Source organism: Capra hircus, chromosome 18 (assembly GCF_001704415.2).
Source record: "Capra hircus breed San Clemente chromosome 18, ASM170441v1, whole genome shotgun sequence".
NCBI classification, from domain to species: Eukaryota; Metazoa; Chordata; class Mammalia; order Artiodactyla; family Bovidae; genus Capra; species Capra hircus.
Window position 1 is genome coordinate 15,829,507 of NC_030825.1, and position 27,643 is coordinate 15,857,149.

General features: G+C 48.8%; 1 protein-coding gene across 4 annotated transcripts in view; it reads right to left on the minus strand.

Annotated features, from left to right (window-relative positions):
- The window catches only part of ANKRD11 (ankyrin repeat domain 11), a 117,845-nt gene extending 99,381 nt beyond the window's left edge, over positions 1–18,464 (minus strand). For 3 of the 4 annotated variants that reach the window (XM_018061886.1, XM_018061883.1, XM_018061884.1), the window contains exon 1: positions 18,194–18,463. The gene's annotated coding sequence lies outside the window, so the exon portion shown is untranslated. Of the gene's footprint in view, positions 1–18,193 lie in introns of all 4 variants that reach the window. The other variant, XM_018061885.1, reaches the window with a different exon arrangement.

A 27,643-nucleotide genomic window follows, 5' to 3' on the forward strand; every position in this document is an offset into this window, starting at 1 on the left:
TGGCGCACGAGGAAAGGTGTGCGGCTCGCGGGGCCACACCCGCCTCCGAGCAGCCCCGCGAGTCCTGACTCAGCGGACGCAGCTGACACGGGCACCGGGCAGCCCCATCTCCCGCCTGGCCAGGGGTGACTGGTTCTTCCACAAAGAAGCTCCAGCATCTCGCCTGCCAACAGCACTGTGATCACTGCTATCCTCACACAGGCCAGAGAAAAGGCCTGGGCCGGCAACTGACCCCACGACCAACACAAGGCCCAGCACCCCTGCACCTTGACTGGTATTCCTTCCCCAGAACAGTTTCCAGTTATGTCTGGAAACTCTCCAACCCAAAGAAAAGAAAGATAGCCTGCGAGATACCATCCCCTCCCCTCCTGACCCACACGCAGGTCTGAAGGTGACTGAGTCTGGAGGGGCTGGCACTCACCATGGTTATGCGCTCTCTGTGGTCCAAAAGGACCTTCACAATCTAATAAACGGGCGGATGCTGCCAGCATTAACTACAAACTAAAACCATGACAAATTTCAGTAAGACTAACTCTCTACCCAGTGACTTTTTCAGCCTTTTCTAAAGAGAAATCTCTAAAATATAAACACCCACCAAATACCAGTCCCTCAATGTATGGAAGCTTTCACCTGTTCAGAAAGCCTGGCTACTCTGATAAACCTCTCAAAGGTCAGAACTGAGCTGCTTTTAAAACAAATCAAAAGCACTCGGATCCCACTGGTGGGCTGTGAGCCAACACAGTCTCAGTAAAGCCCTGACCTCACAATCCTAGGAACGGAACCCACAGCTGACACTCATACCAGAAGGATGCACAAAGCTGTCATTCTGTCACAGCGAGATGCTGGAAACAAGAAAATGTCCATCAGGAACAGGCAATTTAGGTAAGCTGTGCCACATATACGTTACCATGATGGAAAACATGAAGCAGCTCCACAGGTATTAGCACAGAACAAACTCAAAGAATAAGTGGGAAACAAAACAAAGTACAGGAAAGCATCTATCCACACAAACTCACACTTACATGCATGAGACCACCCAAGGGATGTGAAGGAAGAGCCCTGGAGCTCAGCACTGGGGGACAGGAACCAAGACTTCCTATGCCAGCCCACAGAGAAAACCTTATTTTCAACAGAAACTCGAGCATAAAGACTAAAGTGGAAAAAAAAAAAAAAAAAGAAACTGTGGGAAGACAAGACAGTACAGCTTTGGCCATCACAGCAGGGGTGATCTACCCCATCACCACAACTCTTAACAGTCCAAAGCAGAGGCATTTTTGCTTTCTATTTGATCTGAAAGCCCTAGGCCAGCAAGGCCCACACACACACGCCTGTCCAACTGCTGGGGTTACTTCCATGTCCCCTCGGATCACCTCGTGCGCGCCCTGGAAGTGCCCCCTGGAAGCGCTCCTCGCTGTGCTCACAGCGGAGCAGACCTCAAGTCCAGAGACAGTGGGCACTCTGAGGCATCAGAAGTGCTGAGTGGGGACCAGACACACTGTGCACTGCAGCGCTCCCTCTGGGCAGAGACACACACACACAGGGGTGCACGGGCCGGCACCGGGATCACGCACCGCTGGTCAAACGGGTGGAAGTCCACCCACGAGCAGCCTCTGTGGCCTCTTCCACCAAGAAACCACTCTTAAACCTGAGCAAATTAACAACGACTCACCAATACCACCTGACACCTGGTTCATATTTGAATGTCCATGTGTCCTCAAAACACTTTAATTGAGGTATAACTGACACGTAGTTCGAAACATTTTCTTTAAAGCTCTTCTGTCCTCTCCCTCCAAACCAGGACCCAAGCAAGGCTTCCTCACTGCCTGTGGTCACTAACACAGGTTACACATCAGCACAGGACTTCCTTGGAGTTCCAGGGGTTGGGAGTCCACCTGCCAGTGCAGGGGACACAGGTTCAACCCCTGGTCCAGGAAGGTCCCTACATGCCACGGGGCAACTAAGCCCACGGGTCACAACTACTGAAGCCCAAGCTCCTAGGATCCGTGATCCACAGCAATGGAAGCCACCATGATGAGAAGGCTGTGCACCTCAACTAGAGAGCAGCTCCTGCTTGCCACAGCTGAAGAAAGCCCACACGCAGCAACAGACACCCAGTGCAGCCAGAAATAAATAAATAAAAAGTCTAAAAACCATCAGCACAGCTCACGGACAATGCCAAGCACGGTGTCGGTGACACTGAGTTTCACCACCTGGCTAAGGTGGGACCACGAGGTCTTTCTACTAGAATGACACACAAGTCCTTCTGCAACCTAGAAGCCATCAGTGGGGTGACCTTTTGTCAGTAGTTGACTATTTTGAACCAAAAATTTTACCCAAAAAGGTAAAAATGTTTAACCCAACTCTAATCCAGACTTTCAACCAAACATCCAGTTAACAGGAAACACAGGACAGAAGAACAAGAAGTCAGACCCCAGAGCTAGACAACTCAAGGATGTTCTTCCATCTACGGGTGAATGATCTGGCTTCAGGAGTAAGAAACAAACAGGGTGCCTGATGCTAGAGACCCTACAGGAAAGGTGTAAACACGGCTTGAAGTCAGCCAGGACCTAAGTAGGGCCCGCGCAAGCTGTGCTGTAGCCCATAGCACTGAACAGCTCAAGATATTGGTGAGGGTGAGATGCCAGAAGGCCTACCTCTTGCTTCCAAATTGCCAGGCGGTGTACACACCCCACAGACAAGGCAAACAGGGCAAACTATTAGCAAGAGTTGAGTCCAGATGGCAGCACACGGGTGATCACTGTACTCTTCCTGACTGTGTATTTCTGACAATTTTCATGCTAGAAAATTGGAGAAATGGACTCCCTAGTGGTCCAGTGGCTAAGATTCTGTGCTCCCAATGCAGGGGGCCTGGGTTCAATCCCTGGTCAGGGAACTAGATCCCACATGCTTCAACTACAGCCCAGTGCTACCAAATAAATAAATACAAATTTTTAATTGAAGGAAAAATTTAGAACTTTTTTTTCCACTCAAGTTTGCTGAACTTAATAATAGGTACTTACAAAATCAACTAAAAGTACTCGTTAAACTGGATATCAGATGATGGAGAATTATTGTTTATTAAGTATGACAAAGGTAACGTGATTATGTGAGCAACTGGCCTACATGAAGTTTTTATGGACCTGTAGTTTGCTTTAAAATACTTCAACAACATAGTAATTAAGCAAATATGGCAAAATGCTAACTGTTAAATCTAAATGATACATACAGGATGTTTATTTTACCATTCTGTCCGCCTTTAAAAAAAGGGCTCCTTAAAAAAAAAGAAGAGTGTTACTGGTGCAGCTGCTGTGGAAAACACTCTGGCAGTTCCTCCAAAGTCAGACACAGAGCCACCGTGTGATCCACCAATCCCACTTCCGGGTGTGCACCCAAAGAACTGAGAGCAGGAACCTGAACCAGGACTTGCACACCCGTGCTCACAGCAGCACTATTCAGCACAGCCAAAACATGCAAACCTAACCATCAACAGAGAAACAGAGAAACAAAATGTGCTCTATACATACAACACAGCCTTTACAAGGGAGGAAATGACGCCACAACAGGGATAAGCCATGCCAACATGATGCTAAGGAGAAGAAGCCAGGCACAAAGGGCTACGTCTACAGAATCCACGTCCAGGGCCCTCTAGACACGTCAGTTTCATAGAGATGGGGGAAGGGAAGCCAGGACAGTCTCCCTGAGCAGAGGTGAAGGAGTTCCGAAACAGCAGTAATGGTCACATGACACTGGTGATGTACTTAATGCCACTGAATTGGACATTTCGAACTGGTTAAAATGGTCCATTTTATGTTATTTTATCACAATAAGTGAAGTGAAGTGAAGTGGCTCAGCTGGGTCCAACTCTTTGCGACCCCATGGACTGTAGCCTACCATGCTCCTCTGTCCATGGGATTTTCCAGGCAAGAGTACTTGGAGTGGGTGCCATTTCCTTCTCCAGAGGACCTTCCCAACCCAGGGATCGAACCTGGGTCTCCGGCACTGTAGACAGACGCTTTACCATCTGAGCCACCAGGGAAGTCTCATCACGATAAAAATTTTTTTATAACCAAAGGATGAGAATACTTTGGCCACCTGATGCAAAGAGCTGACTCACTGGAAAAGACACTGATGGTGGGAAACACTGGGGGCAGGAAGAGAATAGGGCAATGGGATGAGATGGTTGGATGGCATCACCAACTCAATGGACATGTATTTCAGCAAACTCCAGGAGACAGTGAAGGACAGGGAAGCCTAGCATGCTGCAGTCCATGGGATCACGAAGAGTTGGATACAACTCAGCAACTGAACAAAAACAACAAAGGATGAGAAAGTTTAAGAACATATAGATCCAGATAACAGCCCCACCTCTACACCAAAGAGTGCCTAGAGAGGACGCCACCTAAAAATGAACATGTGAAAGGCAAAACCAACACAGCAGGCAAGAGCTTTCTAAGCTGCTTCCAGAAAGCACGGGTCAGTGTCAAGGCACCTAAGACAAGGGGCCCCCTTCCTAATGAGTCTGCTTCTACTGTGTCTTCCCTGAGCCCACACACCAAACACAAAGTTCTCACCCATGAGTAAGAAGCATTAAGCTTTCTCAATGGTGAGGGCCTGGACTGACTGGCTTCCCCGGGTGTGGGAGACTGCGGGGACAGAGCTAGAATTCCCTTCTCTCTCCAACCTGCATTTCTCTTCTTTCACCCACGTGCTGTCAGAGCACTGATGACAATATATCTCTGAATATTATTAGCTGTGCTCCATGGGAAAACAGGTCCCATGACTGATAAATTTTAAATCTGAAAAATCAGACCTTATATTTGTTTTTTGGTGTGTTTTCTTCTGGCTTCGAGAGAAACCAAGGGAAGAGGGAATGGCTTACTGTGGGCAGTGCTGGTTGTGTGCCCACCTCTACAGGAACAGTCTCCATTGGGACACCACGGACAGGGCACAGCAGCAGTGACGGGGTGCTCGCCCATCCAGCCTGGATGTGGGTTCTGGGGAGTAGCACACATGGGGCCCTCCGGGTTGGCAATCCCCAAGCCTCACGGACCTTACCTTTACAGTCATGTCTGACAAAACTGGAGGGCATGTGTGAACAAACACCCTAACGGACACTGACTGCAAAAGAGAGAGAGGGATAGACAAGAACTGGAGGGTAAGCAAAACCAAAGCATTGGAGTTGGTTTTTCCTTTGAAATCCCTCAAATCTGTCTAAAAATAAGACATCCTATTCCAAACACCTCAGTAAAAAATAAAGGCCCTGGACCCTTACCCAACCTGATGCCTTCAGCCCACATGTGAACCTTCCCCACAAGTTCTCGGGGCCTGGCTGCCAGTGGAGGCAACCTGGACGTCCTGCCCCAGTGGGCAGCACCCTGGCGGGGGGACAGGCACGCACTGGTGGCACTGCTCCCGGGCTGCTGCAGAGTGGTGCTCACACGCACCCACTCCTGGTAAAGTCTGCCACCAACCAGCAGCTGCTTCCTACCTTTGTCATCACCAATTCTAGATAAGTAATGAAAAACCCTCACTGTAACGCTAACCTCAAAGCACCACCCCTCAGCAGAACGAAGCCTTGATTATTCTGAAGTTCTCCAGGACGAGGTGATCTGGAAAGCTCACCGCGCCTAAACTGAGACATCTCACAGTGACACACCTGGGCACCAACATCAACGATCCCAAGCAGGTAACCATCCCACCACGGGCAAGGACTCTCATCTCCTGCTCCCCGTGTGTCCCCCACCCAATGTTCAGTCCCTGGAGACTCAGTCCTTAAGGGTTTCAGTGTCAGATAACTGACCTCGGGAAAGTGTAGGGTCACTAGAAGGCAGGTTTGTTCCTGCATAAAACAAATATGACCCGATATAAAAAATATCCTGGTACTCAAAGAGACTTTTAATGAAACTGAAGGCTATTTAAAGCAGCCGACTTCCTAGATTCATCAGCACTTAATACTTGCTTCTGCATAACCTCAACTTATAAACTGTGTTTACCTTGTTATCTTTTTAAGCAAATGCAGGTACAGATATACTAACAAGGACAGGCGCAGAGCGGTCCCCAGGCGGGCAGTGGGCAGGCTCGCCCTCTGCATTCCCACAACTAGATCTTAGAGTCAACTTTGGTATTTTTTTCATTTTACTGAAAAGTAACTTAGATTACTATATAAATTGAAGGTGTACAGCATGATGGTCTGATTAACAGACACTGAAATGATTACACCAGGTTCAGCTGATGTCAATCTTCTCATTAGACACAAACAAACAAAAGAAAAGGAAAATACCCTCTCCTTTCCCTGAAGACTCTCAGGCCTTCCTCTCCTGGATGTGGCACACCACACCCAGAACTCAGCTGTCTTACAGCTGGGTTTGTACCTCTTGACCACCTTCCTCGAGTTCCCCTCTCCCCTCCTTCTGCCTCTTTCCTATGACTTCAGTGTTCTGTTTTGTTTTAGACTCCACACTTAAGGGCGTTTGTCTTTCTCTGACTGATCTCACTTACATAATACCCTCAAGGCCCCTCCGTGTTGCTGCAGACGGCAGGCTCGCCTCATTTTTATGGCTGAGTGGTAGTCCACTGGGTATCTGCGCTGCACCCCCCTTACTGGTCTATCTCTTCGGCTCTCTCTTAGCTCTCGGCAGCACTGCTTCAGTGGCCGTGGCGGAGCCTGTCTTCCCACCGCGGCGCCCCGCTCTCTCCGGGTGAGCACTCAGGTGTGGGCTGCGGCTCACGCAACGATCCAGTTTGCATGTTGTGAGGAGCCGCCGCTGTTTCCACGGCTGTGCCAGTCTCCGTCCCCACCACTCTTGCTAGCTGTCTTGTTGATAACAGCCCACTCTGACAGGTGTGAGGTCACAGCTCACTGTTATTCTGATCTGCACTTCCCTGATGATTCATGATGCTGAGCATCTTCCATGTACCTGTTGGTCGTTCATAAACCTTCTTTGGGACAATCTTTACTCAAGTCCCTTGACCATTTTTTAAATTGCATTATTTGGTTTTTTGCTATTGAGTTGTATGAGCTCTTTCTATAATTTTGGATATTAACTCCCTATCAAATACATGGTTTACAAGTATTTTCTCCCAATTCCATACATTTTCTTTCCACTTTGGTAATAGTTTTCTTTTTAAATTAAACAAAATTATTAACATAAATTTGCTAACATCTAGAATTAACTTGACTTTTACATTTTACAACCCCAAAGAGTAGTTTTCATTACTTAATCAGTCTGTAACATTTGCAAAATAGGCCCCTGGGGATGAAGCCAGCCAGCACCACCTCGCCCACACAGCACAGGGGGCCTTTGGGCAAGGAATCTGGTGTGCCCTCCCTACAAGGGCCAGGACAACCTTTTCTCCCCTCTGATGCAGGGACAATACCTGGAGAATCCACTCACTAGACAACATCAACTATTAACAATGAGGGCTTACTTCTCTGAACTGCAGGCTAGGTTTCCAAGTCAAATTGAAAATTCATTTAATTCAAGGGGGAAATGTCTCGCGAGCAGAGTCTCATCTGTGTGACTCAGCTCTAAATCTTACAGGTGACTAGTGGTATTTTCAGCAGTAAAGCTAGTTTAGGGAATGTAGCCACTATCAACAGTCATCTACATGAGAAGTTTAGAAGGCACCTTAGCTTTCGGTAAGGACATGGGTCCTAGCCAGCTCTCAGGTCACTGCCCTGTGAACACCCAGATGCCAGGCCACACAGGAAATAAACTCGTCAACATCAACTTGTTTGCTACAAATCTCTTTGCCTCCTTTAGAAGCCCACAACCCACTTCCAGCCTCCACTGAGAGGACAGAAGCTGCCATTTCCAAGCTCGCGAAGCTTGGCCCCTTAGCACAGACACCTGGCACCCCTGCAGCTGGTATTTGCTGCTGTGAGGACTTCAGCCTGCAAGTAGCTCAGTAAGAACAGAGTCTGTGGATGGGGTTGGGGGGGAGCACAGACTGCTTCCTTAGCTTAAAACCAACAGCCCAGACATGGACTTTAACCCACTTGCAAACACTTGGAAACCAAGTAGCCTTTGCCCATTTAGGAGCTTTTATAAATGAGGTTTAACAAATACCAACTTACAGGTGTCAGTAGAGCAAGTCACTAGCATGGTGTGCAGCTGCAGTGACACCAAGGCTGCAACAGCTTGTGTGGCCTCGAGTCTCCAAGGACATTTACATCTTAAAAATCACAGGATATTCCTTTCCTGTCTGCGTTTTTGGTTTTTTTTTAAGTTATTTTTACAGAACCCTCTTCGCTGAAAGCCCAATCCTCAAAAGCAGCCCTGGATAAACAAAGAAATAGTGCCAAGCCTGCCTCGGGGAGGGCGAGAAAAGGCCAGAGGGCACCAGCTGCCTGAGCCCCTGCCCAGCCTAGCCCCACTCCTGTGCGGCTGCGCAGCCGTCATCACTGCAGTTAGTTCAGAAGCAACGGTGAAGACGAGCTCTCTCCCTCCAGTGAGCAGCAGCTGTCAGCCCGCAGAGGTGAGATGTTCCACTGTCATGGAGGGCTGGTGACATGGGGACCTGGCAGAGCAGGGAGAGCGTGAGTGAGAATGAACACAAAGCCAAGCACCTCGCAGCTGAGCGGCCCAAAACGTCCACTTCTGCAACCGCGATGAGACTGCGAGCAATTCAGGGCCCTGCCAGAAACAGTACAGCCTACAGAGGCCATCCCCCGCTGAAGGCCAGCAGCCAGACGCCCTGAGTGTCACTGCTGCCCCGCCCATGGCCAGACCAAAGGACGAAGTCCGTGTGACACGGCACATGACCAGCGTGCTGTGACAGAGCAGGGCAGAGGCTCTGTTCTGATGGCGTGAAGCCAACCAACCGCGCCTACTCACGCAAGCAGGCCCCCACGCAGCCTCAAAGCACACGAGCTCCAAGCAGACACTGAGGCTCTCCTGCCAGGTGCCACTCCTTTCTCAGCCGAGAGCCTTTTAACATCGATCTCCTGGGCAAACACTGGCTAAGCATCTAATCCTATGTGCATAACATGTGCGCAGAACTATGAGAGACACAAAGCAGACAGCATCCAGGAGAAGCCTAAGATAGGGCGGTCCTTCTCCTCTGGATACATCCACCACCTCCACCGTAGGCTGCTTCTCCAGCTCCTACCACTTGGACCCAGAGGTGGGTCCAAAAGAGGTGTTCAAGCCAATCGCAGGCTCCTGGGGAATGGCCCACTCCTCCCTGCAGTGGGGCAAGCACCAGAGACGGGGCACCTGGGTCTGTCACAGCTCCACAGGCAGGGCACCTTCCCTAAAACTGGTCATCCCTCTCAATCGGCCCTCAAGTATGTACATCAACACTTGTCAGGAAACACTATCCTGCCCACACAGCCCACTTTCAAGATTCCCTGGACACTCTGAGGACTGCTTTATGATGGGAGGCCCTCCCTGTCCCCTGAGCGGCCTCCAGCCAGGATCCAGCAGACACACTTCATTCCTCAGTCACTTTCCCAGGACATTATCTCTCCCATGTATGTGAACTCAGGCATCATTCCTACAGCAAAATCTCAACCCCGTCATCTAGCTCTTCCTGATCATCATCACATACTTTTCCCCATAAAATGGTGTTCCCACTTTCCCTAACAGTGTCTCTTCCACTGAGACCTTCTTAAACCTGATATTCATCCCAAAGCAAAGGACAGCTGGGGGACAAGAACAGCCAGAAGATGAGGCAGGGCCTCTCATGAGCAGTGGCCACCTGGCCACTCTCCCTCCACCTGAGCCCTAGATGCTGCCTTCTCCCAGCCCCAGATACAGGCGCAGGGCGCTCACCGCCAAGCCTTCTGCCCACCATGCACTGGCATTCCTCTAGCCTCTCTGACACCACCCACTCCACGTGTGCTCTCCGCCTCCCCATCCCCATCAGCAGGGCCCTCGTCCCCAGAACACACGCTCAGACCGCGCTCTGCTTTCCTGGCTTCAGCCACTACTGGCTCCTGCCTGGGCTCCGGGCCATCCTCACGTTACCACCCGTTCTGCCCACCTTTGTCCAGAGCCTTCTGACTCTGCTACTGCCCCTGCTCTGCGCACCAGAGGGCTTCCTCCAGCACACCTCCAGAGCTCACAGTGCCCTGGCCTCTGCGGGCAGCTCCGGCCCCACATCCTCCTTCCTCTCCCTGCATCCACCACGCAGTTCTGCACACAGTGAGCAACCAATGAACACCTGACCACATCAGTGGAACGTGGGGAAAGCTGTCTGTCCAGTCTCAGAGGCCCCTCCCTAAGACGTGTACTCACCCCAGTTCCCAACTATCCTCCCAATACACAGCAGGCCACATTCAGAAAAACCAGAAGTCAGCTACACAACTGCCGATACACAGTGGCTTTACACAGTGCCAAATGGGTGAATGGTTACGACGACAGAAAAAACAAAGATTGTACTCTTCACAACTGCCAAGGTCATGAAAAACAAGGAAAGCCTGGAAACCTGTTCCAGACAGGAGGAGACTAAGGAGACCTGCAACTAAACGCCATGTGGGATCCTGGAGAAGGAAAAGGACATTAGTGGGAAGTGAGTGAAATCTAAATGCATCAGGGGTTGAATTAACAGCATAACGTATCAATGCTAATTTCTTAGCTTTGCCAACCTTAATGTTGCTATGTAAGATATTAATAATAGAGGACCTGGATAAAGAATATAATGGAACTATTATTTTTGCAATTTTTCTGTATATCTAAAATTATTCCAAAAAAGAAAGTTTATTTAAAACAAAACCTTGAGACTTCCCAACAGTCCAGTGGTTAAGACCACTTTCACTGCAAGGGGGCACACATTGGATCCCTGGTCAGGAAACTAAAATACTGCATGCCAAGTGACGCAGCCAAAAAAATAATATGTCATTTAATTTTTTTAATGAAATTAAAATGTTTAAATAAAACTTTAAAATAAAACAGTACTTTATACAGAATGTGCATTTCCACCATACCCTGTCAATCCCAAACTACACTAGCTGACCAATGGTACTGTGTCTTCCAGGAATCAAGAGAGCTCCGGTGAACCAAGGCCAAGTGCCAGAGCCTACTGCACACTGACCTGACCCAACCTCACCTGTAAGGTCAGCATCTAAGGACGCCAAGCCTAGTGTGGTCAGCAGAGTGACTCCCCCAAAGAGGTCCACACCCTGATCCCTGGCACCTCTAGACAACTCAGGCTAGTAATCAGTAGACAGGGGACTGACCACCATGGATGATTCTGGTGAGCCCAGCATAATCACAGGGGTCTTTAAAAGTCAAAGACGGAGGCAGAAGAGTCAAAGGAGGACGTGACTTTGGACTAAGGTCAGAGAGATGCAAGGTTGCCAGCTTTAAAGATGGAGGAAGGGCCCATGTGAAGAGCCTCCAAAAGATGAAGAGGCAAGGAAATGAAGTCTCCCTGGAACTGGCAGAAGGAACCAGCCCTGGTCATTTGTTACAGTCACAGAAAATAAGCAGTGACAGCACTGAAACGGAAAACTCACAAGGGCTTCTCCAAACCCTTAGACCATGTTTCCTCCACCCTTCACAGCCGCCTGAGTCAACCCCCGCCCCTCACCTCCCTTCCGGGTCCCACCTCCCTCCAGCCAACAGACTTGGGAGGCTTAGAAGAAAAACATCAAGGAAAAGGAGATGCTATGGGTTAAATTATAAGAGATTTTCTCCCCAACTTTCTAAAATTTCACTGTGCCATTAAATAACTTTTTTTTAAAGATTAGTTATTGCTTAAACATACTCTTTAAAAAGTCAGTCATCTGATGAGAACCCAGATTCAGCAGAATCAGATCTAATCACTTTACCAAAGAAAAACAAAGTTCACACGTACCTCATTAAGGTCATAGCTGCTGAAATCACTCAGGATATGAGTGAAAGCACATGTTACCTTTCTAAGTTTCACACTAAATGATAAGACACTTCAAAGATCACCCTTCCCAAGTATTAGGGGAAATTTTTCCCCATAAGAAAACATTCTGAGTTTAAGCATATTTCATATATTAACCTCCAAACTCAAAAACTTCAAATTCTAGATGGACTCTTCTCAAGATAATGGAAACCTCTATGTAGGTAAGCTAGAGTTAAATATATTAGAAGCCAATCATACAACTCTGGCAAAGAAAGAATTCACAAAGTCTAGAAATTCTTTGAAAACATAATCACCTTGAGGGTTAAGTTTTCAACCCCTAAGGCTGGCCATTCTCCTCTGTAAGCATCCAAAGACTTCTTATAAAATGCTCTGCACATCCTTTAATTAGTCAGGCGTTTTAGTAATTTTTTTTTTTTTTTTTTTTTTAGTTAATTCCTTCAAGAGTGGTGTCTTGGGGTTTTGTTGAGTTTTATTCTTACTTCCTGTTTTACAGGATGTAAAACCGCATTTAGAAGCACACTAGCAAGGCTTAATTTCTTAAGAGTAATAAGGTTCTCCACTGCATTTCTCATGCTCTCTGTTTTAGGTAAGTTTACACAATATAGCCATAATATCTTCAAGTCTACATTTTCACCCTGAATTAAATGAAAGTTTTACTTTGCTGGATATGAATGAAGTAAAAAAGAAAAACACAAAAACACTGTAACTTTAGCCCAAACTTTATGAACCAAGCACCTTCCCGCAATGCTCTCATTATTTAGAAACGTTCATTATTCCAGCACATTCGCACTCTGGGTCTGAAGACAACCACTGGAAGGGGAAGAGGATGGGACACTCTCTACTGACGAGCTGAGAACAATCTACTTGCTGTATTTTAGATGAAAAATAATCTCTGATATCAGAAAGTTATTAGGCATTTACAAATTAAATTTCAATCCCAGCCCTTCTTACAGGTCACCTTTTTTAGTTGAACAAGTGGCTGGAGAAGGAAGGATTTTATGAATTTTAGTTAACCTTGACCAAAAAAACACTTCTTTTTCAATCTAAGTGATCAAAAATGTTTTTAGTTGAGAAAAGGCCAACATTATGTCATGATGAGGTGCACACTGGTTTCTTTACAAGTGGAAAAAGAACACCTACAGATTTTCAGGATAATAAATAATTCACTGCACAGATGCCAAGGGCAGGACTGGACATGCGGGTTTCGCCCAGCCAGCAAGCACTCTGTAACTCAGACTGCACCGCTCACCTCGATCCTGGTTGGGGTGGGCTTCCCAGAAGCTGTACCCTGCAACAGGATTTTCAGTCATTTCAGCCCTTGAAATATCTGAGCTATATTAATAAACCAGACTTCTTTACACTGAAAACCCCCTTAACTGTTTACTCAAAGGATCATAGTTGGAACCGATGGTTTTCTCAAGTTCTAGAATGATGTCTTTAGTTTCAAAAACAACCAATCCCCCTCACCTAAAATGTTAAAACCACACAAACCTAAACCTACTGTTATCTAAACCAAGAACTCAAATCTTTATCACCCAAATTATGTCCACAATTAGGGTTTTCAGTAACAAGGGTTTTCAATAACAACCTTTTCCCAAGTACATAACAGATCCATTTTTTAAACTTTAGAAAACATAAACCACATACAACCTTATTTTCGTGAGTTTCTCCCCAAAGAGATTTTTTTTTTTCCTTCATTAAAATACCAAAACTGAGCAGGGAGATAAGGGATAAACGTAAAGAGGGCTGCCTCCATTCTGGAGAATTTATATTGCTTTGGCCTTTTTTATTACAACTGCTCAGGAAGTTAAAAACTAAATCAAAAAATGCTAAACCTTCCAAGGGACTCGACTATGACACTAAACCACTGTTGACACGACACATGAGCAGCACCAGCAGCAGAGGACACCTGGCCAGCCTGACTGTGGCCCCAACATAGCAGTCCTACCAAAACTGCTTTCACAGAGAACTTTCTTCTTCTTCCACAAAGAGAACCCGCCTCAATTACGGACATTTTCTTTTGTCTCTTGTTTTGTGCCAACTGTAAAAGCCATGCCTCACACCTTCCTCTAAATTGTAAAGGTAAACTTGTAATGATAACAAATGGGAAAACAGCTAAAATGTACATAGCATAATTTCTAGTCAAATAAATGTTCATAATCCTAAGTTTGTCCTTTCAAAATTACTCAAATACTTCCATACACAGTCTCTGAACAATTCAACAAATACTTCTTGAGCCAATTCTATGACTATGGTCATTTCTAGCCTGTAACTCGGATGACAAAGAGAACATGCCTACTTTTATTAAGCTTACAGCCCTGCTATCACAGGGCGCATACAAACCAATTACATCTGATCAACTGTGTCAAGTTCTACATGGCTTACAAGGTGGGCTTATAAGAAGACTCTATGAGGAAGCATATTTAACTAAGACCCAAAGGCTGAGCAGGGGTTATCTTAGAGGTTTTGGGGTGGGGGCAAGTAGGGAAGACTTGCAAGGGAGACAATAAAGGATACTCAGCAAGACCCTGGTCCAGGCAGAGGCCCCCTAGGAAATGAAAGGCCAGTGTAGCCAAAGCATCAGGTTTGAAAAGACCTGAGTGAAGTGTGTGTGTGGGCGGGGGCGGGGGGGGGGGTGTCACACAAGCAGGGTTAGACTGATTAATAATCATTTGGGACACTTTTCTTAAAAATGCTTGTAGTTCTAGCATATACATAAAACACTAAATAAATAAAACACTATTTGGGCTTCCCTGGTGGCTCAGGGGTAAAAAATCGGCCTGCCAATGCAGGAGACATGTCATCCTCGGTCCAGAGGGAGCCCAAAAGCCAAGGAGCAACTAAGCTCCTGCACCACAACTGCTGAGCCCACACACCGCAACTGCTGAAGCCTGGGCACCTAACGTCAGTGCTCCACAACAAGAGAACCCCATGAGATGGGAAGTTCTCGAACTGCAACTAGAGAAAAAGTCCACATAGCAATGAAGACCCAGCACAGTCATATGAAAAAAAAAAAAAAACTATTTGGTCCAAAGCTGAATTTGAAGAAAATTTTAAATATGGAGAGGGAAGAATGGAAGTTAAGAAAAGCACAGAAGAATGCTAACAAAAACATACATTTTTGTACACAGCTGAGCCTGACTCTGGCTTAAAAGATATCAAGAATAACATCCATCAAACAACAACAACATAACCACTTGGAATAGAAACATCTCTATCAGAATTAACAAAGTAGGTGTTAAGGTGGATCCTTTCCTAAGCCTTTTTAAAAAGGCTTTCTAACTGCCTGCATTCCAGGTGCCGGGGATTGACCTCTTTTTTTTTTTTTTTTTTTTCTGTATAGCTTTAAGATAAAACTGGAAAAGTTGAACTGCAAAGAAATTCCATTTGAAATTCAAATTAAGAGAACACATATGAAAACATTTCAAGACAGTTTAACTTTCAGTTATTTGCATTCACTTATTTTTTTGCGTTCAGTTTACCAAACGGCTGAGCTCGATCCCCACAGAGCACTGACTGAACAACAATAGTGAACTGACCCGGTGCACGGCCAGACAAGCAGTGCAGCTTCAGTCTCACCTATCAACTCGAGAGTGTCTTGCTATTAAAGGAAGTTCATCCATTACACTTTCATTTGAGACATGAAGGGACTTCCACAGGATAATGGACAGATCAAAACACTTATTTTGGCAACAAATGACGATCATGCCCTGAACCGGCATTTACTGGCTCTCTAATTATGTTATTTAATTGATGATGGGCTCAGTGCCACCCTATGCAAAGTAACTCCTCTCTCATACTGGATGAAATGGAACCTTACTATGTCAAATGTACTTAAAAACTCAAGGATCACAAAGCATCTTGACAAATACTCTTCAATACAAATAGCATAGTTTCTTTAACTCTATGTGCAGAAAGTTCTACTTGTCACTGTATCAACACTGTAATTAAAGCTGAGATGACAGCCACTGGTCCCAAGCAGCCCATCTGGTTTGGAGAGATGAAAGGCCTGCTGCGCGGTGCGATTATCACGGCCGGGCCCGCAGCACACCCAGAGAAAAACATCCAACAGTAGCAACCCAGAGGTACAACTGCAAAGGAGAAATTCACAGTTATGTGACACCTTTAAAAACAAACTTCTGGTAAATCTTGTTATGCACATTTTCTCACCAAAAAAAAAAAAACCACAAAACTTAGAAGAAAAAGACCTTTTCCAAGTTCCAAATCTGGGTCAAATTTGGCACTATCTTTGGGCAGCTTTTTAACTAACTCAGGAGGCACGCACAAAGAACAGAGGAAAATGTCACAGCAACTTGGTCTTTGTTTCCTCTGTCCAGAGAGCCAGCCTATCAAAGGCGAGCCTGCTCCTGAGCGTGACACCACAGAGGGCGGACAACAGCTGAATGGAGGGCGGGGGACCAAGGGTCACAATCTAGGTTGAGCAAGATGTGTTCCCTTTTCCTTCTCTAACGACAGTTTCAAAGTAATACCAGAGTACTTGTGCAATCATCCTCAAAAGACACAAACAGAACTCAGGTCCTCCAGGATGGCAACACTGAGGAAGAGCAATCAGGGTCCTACAGAGAGCAAATGCAGTCTCAGGGTCTCTGATTTAGAACTATCCAAGTTATGCCATTGACTGGGTCTGCAGGAACCAAAAATAGTAACTGTTTCAATGGCACTTTTTCCACAAGCAGAATCATCTTACATCTTTTGGCTAACAGCATTTCATCACCACCCCCCCACCACCACCAAAGGATCAGAATAGTCTAAGTTTTGCAATTTAACAACGGCATACACTCTCACTCCTCAGTGGAGAAGGAATGTGAAGGATATTGCGCAAGTCACTTCAGAAGACCCTCTCACCATATAAGAAAGTCTGAAATGTGACTATGGAGAAATTCTTGCAAACGAATATAAAGCTTCTCAAAGCCTATAGAAACCATGAAACCTAAGCCTGCTCCATCTGAACTGCTAGAAAGAAAATGGTTCTGAGAGCACGGAGCCCTCTTAGGCCAGCTTAATCTTCCAAAAGCCTCTTCCAAAACTCTTCGGAAGTTGGGACAGGAAACAACAGAAGCAGAAAAGCTTGACAGGACACCGGGAAAAGAGCAGCCCCCAAGAAAAATTAAGACTCCCCGCAAACGCCAGAGATACAAGACTCAACACAATCCCTCTTTGAGAGGGGACTGAAACCATGTGGCAGGGCCAACCCTACATACACCCTCACACATACACATACACATACACACACACACACACACACACACTCACAGCTACCGCCCTGCCAGGGGATGATGAAATGAGGAACGGAAATTAACATTTCAGGCAACGTCTCACATTGTTCCTTGAGGCCAAGGGCTGCTGCTAGTGCAGCCGCCGCCGCCGCTTCCCTCCCACCCGCCGCCAGTCCCGCCTACCCTCCCCCCGAAACACCCCCGCGCCGCTGCCCCGCATTCCTGCCCCTCCGCGGGCCCACGCGCCTCCCGCGGCCCCAGCGCCCCCTCTCCCTCCAGGGCCCCGGCTCTCCCGCCCCCTCCGGCTTGGAGCCCGAAGCCGCCTGCTCCCATTTCAAAACAGCGATAATAATAGGGACGCTGGGAATAACAACTACAGCCCACACCGCGAATGCGCCCCTCCCGCGGGTCAGAGGTCGGCGCCCCGCTCTCTAGGTGCCCGGGGCCCTCCGCAGCTCCGGGCCGGCCTTTCAAGGTTGCCTGGGCCCCCCAGGCCCGCCTGGAACGCCCAACCGCCCCCCATCTGCCTCTCGCGCTGCCCCGGGACCCCCAGGTCCCCAGGCCCAGCCGAAGCGCCCCGTCGGCCCCTCGGGCTTCGCAGGCTCACCCAGAGCCCACCCTCAGCAGCCTACGGCCCCCCCGCAGGCCTGCCCCGAACCCCTGTCGGCTCCTCAGAACCCCTGAAGACCCCCGTCGGCCCCTGCCCGCCCACAGTCCATCCTCTGCCCCTCAATGCTGCCCGGGACTCCTGTAGACCCCCCTACCAAGGCTCCAGGCCCGCCAAGAGCCCCTCATCGGCCCTCTGGGCCCTCCAGGCCAACCCCGAGCCCACCCTAGCCCTCGCCTGCCCCTCAGGTCAGCCTGGAGCCCCTCGGGGCCCCCAGCCCCCAAGTCCGCCCGAAGACCACCGTCGACCCGCCCGGCTGCCCCCCACAGGCCCACCTGAATCCCCCCACAAGTCCGCCCGGAGACCCAAGAGCGCCGTCACCACTGCCCCGGACCCTGGACCCCAGGCCCGCAGGAGCCCGCCGCGCTGCTCCGCCCGGCGCGCAAGGCCTGCAGGCCGCGAGGCCGCCCCACGCCCGCCCCGAGCCCCGCGCGGCCGCGGCTCTCACCGGCTCCGGCTCCGACTCCGGCTCTGGCCCGCGGCTCAGCGGCGGCGCGCGGGCGAGGCCATGCAGCCCCGGCCCGTCACCGGCCCGCGGCCCGAGCGGGAAGGCGGCGCGGGCTCCGAGCGCCGGCGAGGCGGGCGGAGACGAGCCCGCCCTCGGGCGGCGCCGCGGCAGTCTGGCTCTCACTGAGGGGGCGTCGGGCCGCGCGCTCGGCGGCGCCTCCCCGCTTGGGGCCCTCGCTCCATCGCGCTCCGGCTCGGGCGGCCTCTGGCTCCGGGACCCGGCGGCGGCTGCGGCGGCGCCGGCAGCATGAGACGTTACCTCCCATTGGCCCGCCGTATCCGCCACCACCATTGGTCCACCGAGTTCGGGCACAGGGCTGCTTACGTCACGGCGTCGGAGAGGAAGTGCGCATGGGGCCAAGGGAGAAGGAGAGATTGACAGTTTCTAGGACGGGCTGGGGCGGGACCAGAAGAACGTCCGGGGTCGGATTGGACAAGGTCTTGCGTTCAGACGCACAAATCGCCGAGGGAGCGAGAAGCTGGATTGGCTACGAGTTTCCCACAGGGGGCGGGTCTTTTGGCCTCGAATATGACGATTGGCCTTTCCAAGTGCCGGAAGCGGCGAAGGGAACGGTCAGGAGCGGGTCTGGGCGGAAGGCGCTAGAAGGCGCGGTGTCGCGGGCCGCGCGCTAGTAGGGAGGCGCGCCCGCGAGTTCAGGGCCGGTTGGGGGTGGTTGGTGCCGTGTCAGCTCACATCCAAACCATTCTGCTCTTGTTGCACCTGCCGCTGGCGCAGGGACGCTTGACCACCGTCCACCGACCGAGTCGTCTCTCAGATCTGCTCTTTTAAAGGGAACGAAGATCCTTCAAGCCGCGCGGCGGGGCCAAAGAGAAAAACAGTGACTTCAACCAAATAGGGGATTAAAATTAGGAAATATGAATAAGGAGGCAGTTTGCCTAGAAGTAATCTGAGAATATACTAAAGCAAAAACATAGTGAAGTTCCACAGAAGATATGGATAAAAATATACAGTAGCGAAAAGAAGTGCAGAGAAAAGGAAAGAATGAAACCTCTGAACACATTAATTCACAAATGTTTACTGAGTGTCTGTTACCGGCCAGGCACTAAATCAGGCACTGGAAGCGAACTGTAACAGCGGCTCTGTCTACCAGCAAATGACTTCTCACCATGGAGGGAAGACACACGTTCGTTGAATACAAGTACCTAATTACAGGCTGTGATAAGTGCTTTGAAAGAGAAGTATAGGGAGTTATGAAGGAATACTGAGTGAAAATCAGGTCTAGTCTGAGCAGTGGCTTGACACTTAAGGTGCTGCCAGAAGGCTGAAGAAGAAGTAGGAGTAAGATGTGGAGAACACCCAGTCAGGTGGCTTCTAGCCACATGTGACAAGCACTAGAAATGTGGCAAGTCCAGGTTGACATGTGCTGTGAATATAAAATATCAGGTTTCGAAGGTGTGGTGTGAAGAAAAGAATGTAAAATGTGAAAAAGTAAATCTTTGTATTTTTTACAAGTGGTGTGTGTGCTTAGTCATTCACCCTTTGCAACCCTATGGACTGTAGCCCACCAGGCTCCTCAATCCATGGGATTCTCCAGGCGAGAATACTGCAATGAGTTGGCATGCCATGCCCTGCTCCAAGGGATCTTCCCAACCTAGGGATAGAACCCACATCTGCATTACAGGCAGATTCTTTGAACCACCGGGGAAGCCCTGCTGCTGCTGCTAAGTTGCTTCAGTCGTCTCCAACTCTGGGTGACCCCATAGACAGCAGCCCATCAGGCTCCCCATCCCTGGGATTCTCCAGGCAAGAACACTGGAGTGGGTTGCCATTTCCTTCTCCAATGCATGAAAGTGAAAAGTGAAAGTGAAGTCGCTCAGTCATGTCCGACTCCTAGCGACCCCATGGACTGCAGCCTACAAGCCCTATTACATGTGAAAATGATAGTGTGTGGGACAATTGCATTAAAATATAGTGTTAAAATTAATTAAATCTTCTTTTTTCTTTTTAATTGTAGCCACTTGGGAATTTTAAATGACATCCTGGCTGCATTCCATTTCTGTTGGACCACCCTGGGCAAAGAGTGGTCCTAACCCATCTCCTTTGGGTAGAGAGAGGTCTGGTGGCTGGAGGGCAGCACTCATTTATTCAAAGCACACTGAGGGCTTTTGAGTGCCTACTATGTGCCTGGAACAATTCTAAAAGTGAAAAGATGAATGTTAGTCCCTCAGTTGTGTCCGACTCTTTGCAACCCCATGGACTGTAGCCCACCAGGCTCCTCTGTCCATGGGATTCTCCAGGCAAGAATAATGGAGTGGGTTGCCTTGCCCTTCTCCAAGAGATCTTCCCGACCCAGGGATCAAACCTGTGTTTGCCTTCATTGCAGATAGGTTCTTTACCTTATGAGTCACAAGGGAAGACCAGCACAATTCTAAGGCCTGTATTAAATATGGGGTAGTGGGGGGCTCAGATTAGATCACCTTTGAGCTGAATCACAAAGGAAGCAAGGCATGTGGATTGGGGAGGAGCACCCCAGGACTCACAGGAAGGAGCCTCAGCAACCACAGAGCAAATCTGGAGCAAATGAGATGAGGGAAGCGGCTGCTAAAAGTCCCAATTCAGAGTTGAAATTTCACTCTGAATGAAAACTAAACCACAGAGGGTCTCAGGAAGGTGAGGGGACCCACTGTTGAAAGGGTCACTCTGGAGATGATGGGAGCATGGAGGAGGTGGCAGTGATGTCCAGACTGGTGAGACAATGGCATCTGGGATATGTTTTGAAGATACAGTAGGCATGATTTTGTGAGCTGTGAGAGAAAGAGGCAGGTCTGGGATGCAGTCAACATTGGCCGGAAAGACGGGGAGGAATAGGTCTGGGTCACAAAACTGGGAATTTAGTTTTATACGGCTAAGTCTGAGATGCTTGGGCCTCCTCATGGAATACTAGGGGGACAGCAGCAGAGAGGTGGCCAGAGCCCTGGAGGCCTCTAGGCACAGGGCTGGATCTCAGCCTGCAAGTAGCGCCTGCAGTGGAGGGTTCAGAGGCAGCAATTGCCAAAACAGTGCGCACTTGACAGGGGGCTAGCAGGAAAGCTGTCGCAGTGGTTCCAGAGAAAAGAGACACAGGAAGAGTGATGGGGACCTAGAGAAGGTGGACAGTGGCAGGGTGGGGGGACAGGGGTCAGGAGCCAACCGCCTGCTGGGCTAGGGGGTTGGAAGGGACCTGCCAGAGCCAGCATTGCCACATCTTCTAGTTTTTATTGGAAAATAAATTTTGATTGAACATTTCAAGAAGAGAACATTTCAATAAGAGTTCAACAATTTGTCAAACATTGTGCAGCCAAGCAAAACATCGAATCTACAAATTCCTGACCTTGATCCCTAAAGGGCAGTTCTCCAGTCCTTGCCTGTGAAGTCTGCTTTCCTTCAGCAGTTACCTGGGCTCACCTCAAGGTTCTGGCCCAGAAGCTCTGGGAGAAGCCCAGAGCATCCCCAAGCCCAGTCAAGAAGGCCTGGCCTCAGCAGCACCTGTACTTGGCCATCTCACATACTGCTGTCTGAGTATATGCACCAGAGCCCCCACCCATAGCTCCTAGGTTCACCTTGCAAACACTTATTCAGGCCTACGTTTGCCAGGAACTGCCCTGGGAACTGTGTACTGAGCCACGAACAAAACCAGGTTCCTGCCAAAGGCACTCATGTTCCAGCATGTCTGTGTCTCTGGAACCCAGTGGAGCTCGTAGTTGACCAGACACAGGCCAGTCCGTGACTCCCCCAGTGATGCCGGCTGCCCTCCCAGAGAAGAAATGATGCATCCTACCTGGCTCTTCCCTGAGTGAAGGCACCGATCACCTTTTCACACTCACCAGCCGCCCACACCCTGTGCCATGTGTAGCCTGGGAGACTGGTGGGCTGCTGTGCCCAGTGGAACTCCTCCCTCCATTGTAAAGTGGTCAGAGCAGGCCCACAGCCTGGCACCTCCCTTCTTCTTTTTCCCTGGGGCCCTGTGTTAAGAACTGGCATCTGGGTTTGGGCCCAACTGGCCCAGCCTCAGCCCTGTGCTCGACCCCAGCTTGCTAGCATTCTCAGCATTAGAATCTGGAACCTAGGTTCATTTCACAGTAAATTATTACACGTTTCACTTCCCAGTTACCATAGCTCTGTGCTGGTCAGTTGTGGCCAACCATGGGATTTTCCAGGCAAGTGTACTGGAGTGGGTTGCCATTTCGTTCTCCAAGCTTTGTGTTGGATTGTCCCCCAAACCTCAAGAGGAGGAGGAACTACGGCAGAAAGCAGGATTCAGATATTCCTGTGGGCCCTGAACTTGGGGCCATCAGAACACCCCCCAATTTTTAAAACTCTCCACCCAATACTTTTCTTGTAGTCCTACAAGTTTTGATGTCATGTTAAGAGTTGAAATATGATGATGTAATTTTTTTAAATCAATTCATCACAAATCCAACTAGAAGACTGAGAGTAAAAATAAGTCTTCCTAAGACATTACCTAATCACACTGTCCTACACTTGCACAATGAATTTCCACCTGCAGAAGGCGAGGGCCTTGTTCTGTTGGGAGACGGACGCATGCTCATTCAGCAAATGATTGGATGCCGGATATGTGTGCTGGACAGCATTACAGCCACCACCACTCCCCCAAAAAAAACACACACACGAATGTGTTGACATTTTCACAGTCAGATAGTCAGGACTTGACACACCATCTTGTGATAATGCAACTGGAGTAGGATGTGCCAGAAGCTTTCTCAGGCAGCCACATTCAGTCAGTGGCATGATACCCACCTGCAGCCCCCTCCTTGGATTTCTGAGAAAGCCACAGACATCTGTCTGCTCCTCGCCATCCATGGAAAGCTGCCCCTGGGGACACAACTGAGCTCTGCTGGGGACAGTGGTTGGGACAGCAGTCCTCTGGCTAGTGCCAGTTATTCAACTAACTACAATGCTTTTTTTCCAGGATGTGCAATGCAGACCGTTTCACTAATGCTGAATTCAGTAAAGCCTTTATATGAAAAACAAATTCCCCAAATTGTCCCTTGGTACTTAGCTGGAGAGGGGCCCAAAGGAACAATGTTTTTTAATGGTCTTTTTTTTTTTGATTGAAGTATAATTTATAATGTTTTGTTAGTTTCAAATGTACAGCAAGGTTATTCAATTATATATATATATATATATATATATATATATATATATGCATGTTCTTTTTCAGATTCTTTTTCATTGTAGGTTATTACAAGGTATTTTATACAGTAGTGTGTACATGTTTATCCCAAACTCCTAATTTATCTCACCCTTCCCCCAAACACTTTGGTAGCCATAAGTCTGTTTCTCTATGTCTGTGAGTCTATTTCTGTTTTATAAATAAGTTCATTTGTGTCGTATTTTACATTCCACATGTAAGTGGTATCACATATTTTTCTGTCTCTGACTTCGCTTCATGATATAGTCTCTAGGTCCATCCAAAGAATAATCTCAAATCCAAGTTCCCTTCTTAAATTTATGATGATTATAGATGTCTTTGGTGGAAAGTAATTCTAGTTACATCAGAATTGCCATATTTGACTTAGACCACTAGCTTGCAAGGGAGGTTCCAGAGAGTCCTGGGGGAGGTGGACAAGACCCTCTGTGGGTGTTGGCAAAGGTCAGCTCTCTTCCTGATGGTACTAGGTGGTGTCTCTGTTTCCCTCTCCTCCTGAGTGCACGTCCATGACGCGGGACAACCATGTCCCTCTGACACTGAGTAGTGTACTTTCTTGTACTTTAAACATTTCTCAGTTCTGATAAGAATATGGTAAATATCTGTAGACACAACCCACATAAACAAAAACTCTTCGGATGGGCTTCCCCAGTGGTCCAGTGGTTAAGAATCCACCTGCCAATGCCGGGGATGCAGGTTAGATCCCCGGTCTGGGGAAATTCCACATGCCTCACGGCAACTAAGTCTGTGTGCCACAACTACTGAAGCGCTCTTGCCTAGAGCATGTGCTCTGCAACAAGAGGAACCACTGCAATGAGAAGCCCATGCAATGCAACTAGCGATTAGACCCTACTCAACACAACTAGAGAAAGCCCTTCCACGAAGACCCAGCATGATGGAAAATAAAAATAAAGTATTGGGCTATTCCATGGAATCTACAAGGGCTTCCTAGGTGGCCCAGTGTGTAAAGAATCCTCCTGCCAATGCAGGAGACCTGGGTTTGATCCCTGGGTTGGGAAGACCCCTGGAGAAGGAAATGGCAACCCACTCCAGTATTCTTGCCTGGGAAATCCTATGGGCAGAGGAACCTGGCGTGCTGCAGTTCAGGGGGTTGCAAAAACAGCAACATAGAATCTACGTATTTAAGGGCTTAGCTGGAGCCAAAGGTGATGCAGCTGTGAGCATACGAGGTCTTCATCGACCAAGCACTAATCATGCAAGTCCCAAAGGATACAAAAACATTTTAAAATAGCGCCTGTGAAAGTTGCTCAGTAGTGTCCAACTCTGTGACAGTCCATGGAATTCTCTAGGCCAGAATACTGGAGTGGGTAGCCTTTCCCTTCTCCAGGGGATCTTGCCAACCCAGGGATCAAACCGGGTGTCTCCTGCATTGCAGGCAGATTCCTTACCTGCTGAGCCATCAGGGAAGCCCCAAAGTAGTGCATGATGTGCAAATAACATGTAAACAGTAAGATTGTGACGGCGGACTCTGGGGTGGGCTTGTGCTCAGTGTTTTGCAGACCAGTCTCCACACATCCTCTCCCACAGCAGTCGTTAGGAAGGGCACGGGCTCTGGGACCAGTCCGTGTGGGTTCAGACCCCAAAACCGCCCCTACTAACTGTGATCCAGAGCAGCGGATTTCTTGGTTTCCCACCAACAGTGGGGGATGTGAGCACCCACCCAGTGTGCCCAACACAGCAGAAACCTGTTGACTGTGACTGCAAACTAAGGGAATGCCCACATTAGACCTGTGGGTGTCCTTCCGTATCTGATTTCCGGAGGTCCCCTGCCATCTTGCTCCAGTTCTGAATGCCCATGAGAGCAAGCCCAGGGCACGTACAGAGGCCTGTAGCCTGGGGACTGAGGCTGGGCTCCAGGGGTGGGTGTTCTGGAAGAAGGAGCTGAGGGGTCACAGCGAGGAAGGAGAGAGAGCCAGCCCTGGGGATTGTGGAAGATGGTGGGGGCAGTGTATAAAGGTGGGGCTGGGCTGGTCCTCAGCATCTCCTGAGCTTGCACAGGCTCCGGGGCTGCCCCTTGTCACTTACACACCTGCTGACAGATTTGCTGTGGGGGACATGCCCTGACCAGGCCAGCTCTTGCCGAGCCGCTGCTGAGAACTGGCCTTGCGCCTGCTTCCACGAAGTCCTGGGTGGGGTTCCAAGCCTGCACCTACTCCCATGACAAAGTCATCTGATGCCAGCAACAGTGTAGGTGCTCTGTGTTGTAGGAATTAATAGTTCGTCATTGCAACACAGCTTTACTGTGCAACTTTCAAAGGTATCCAGAAACTAAAAGGACAGGTGTCACACGAGTTAATGTAAAAATGCTCTGGCTGGCCTGCACTCCAGTGTCCAGGTCTGTGATCCATTTTGTGCCCTCAGGGTCCAGCCAGGCCAGGTGCTCCCCATCCACCCTCACAAATGCTTCAGTTTTTCCCTCTGCCACAGACAGATTGTAAACACAGTCTATGGGATTTGCTTTATTTTGTTTATTATGTTTACAAAGCTGTAATCTCGTATAGGATCACCTTAAGACTCAAGTTCCAAATAAACTGTCAAAGGAAATAAAACATAAAGCAGCAGGGGTGACGATGGCAAAGCCCAAACTGCATACTGCGATCTGAGAGTCTATGAAACCCAAGCACCCTCTTGTCTCCAAGTAACCTCCAAATTAACCTGATCAACTTTCCACTACCCCCAACCAGGGCTGGCTGTGAATTCCAAAGACACAGGACCCTGTGGCAGAAGCTGCTGGGAGATGCTGGCGCCCACTGCCTGTGCCCTGTGTTTTTTTTCCAACAATCCAAGGGGGAGGGGGACTTCAGTGAGCATGGTTCAAATTCTCTGCGGAAACAGCCACCTCTTCCTCTGTCAAACCAATGACAGAGAAAAGGAGACAGTGTCCCATTCCCCTTAGACCTGGGCCTCTGCCCCCACAGCCTATTCTGGAGGGAGGCCTGCCCGGGACTTCCTGAGACTTTCCTGGGGCTGCAGGGCAAGTCCAGTGGCCCGCCACTGGGGTAAACTGGAAGCTCCCCAGGTTTCCACTGCCTCCAGGAGACCAGCCCCTCTCACCTGACCTCCCCTTCCTCCATAGAGGGTCTTCCTGTCCTCCCGTTCCCCACAGCATTCTCTCTAGAGTCTGTTCTCCAGGAAGCAGTCCAAGTCATGCTTCTAAAACACACCAACTGGTCCTAGGCTCAGAATCCTTCAGTCCCTCCAACGTAGAGACAGGGTCCTGAGTAAGGCATATTCTACCACAATTTTTAAAATGTGCCCTTCTATGTGCCCTTCTCTGTGTTTTGTCCGTCTCCAGGGGAAAGCACTTTCCGTGCACTTTGTGGGCTCAGTTTACTGTTGTTTCTCCCTGGTCAGAAGAGTGGGAGCCACAGAGGCCAGGCATCACTTTGTTCGTGGCTGTGTCCTCCACACCCAGAACACAGCCATGCAGTGGACATCTGTCAAAGGCAATTCCAGTTTGCCCCACAAAAATCTCCTTTGCCTCTCAGTTCCTTCCTTCTCTGTTTCAAGGGCCTCTCACCAGTCCCCCCAAAGCTCATCACAGAAGCTCCAGCCTCCTTCCCCCGCTCCCCATCAGCTATGCTCCGGGTGCCTTCTCCATGCCCTGCCTTGTTTGTCCTTTCTCCTTCTATTCTGCATTACAGCACATCGAGAATGGGCCAGCCATCTCTGAGTTTGAGGGAATAAGGCAGGAGGTTGGAGGAAGGCAGGCTGTCCTTAGTGGACTGGAGGAGAGCACTTGCCTGTCACTGTCTTTCCCCATTATGCCTGGGGCTGTCTGCCTTGGGTGCAATCTCAAAAGTGACAGAATGAGCTCTGTTCGTTTCCATGGCAAACCATTCAATATCACAGTAATCCAAGACTATGCCCCAACCAATAATGCCAAAGAAGCTGAAGTTAAATGGTTCTCTGAAGACCTAAAAGACCTTCTAGAACTAACGCCCAAAAAAGATGTCCTTTTCATCACAGGGGACTGGAATGCAAAAGTAGGAAGTCAACAGATACCTGGAGTAGCAGGAAAGTTTGGCCTTGTAGTACAAAATCAAGTAGGGCAAAGGCTAACAGAGTTTGCCAAGATAATGCACTGGTCATAGCAAACACTCTCTTCGAACAACACAAGAGAAGACTCTACACATGGACATCACCAGATTGTCAATACTGAAATCAGATGGATTATACTCTTTGCAGCCAAAGATGGA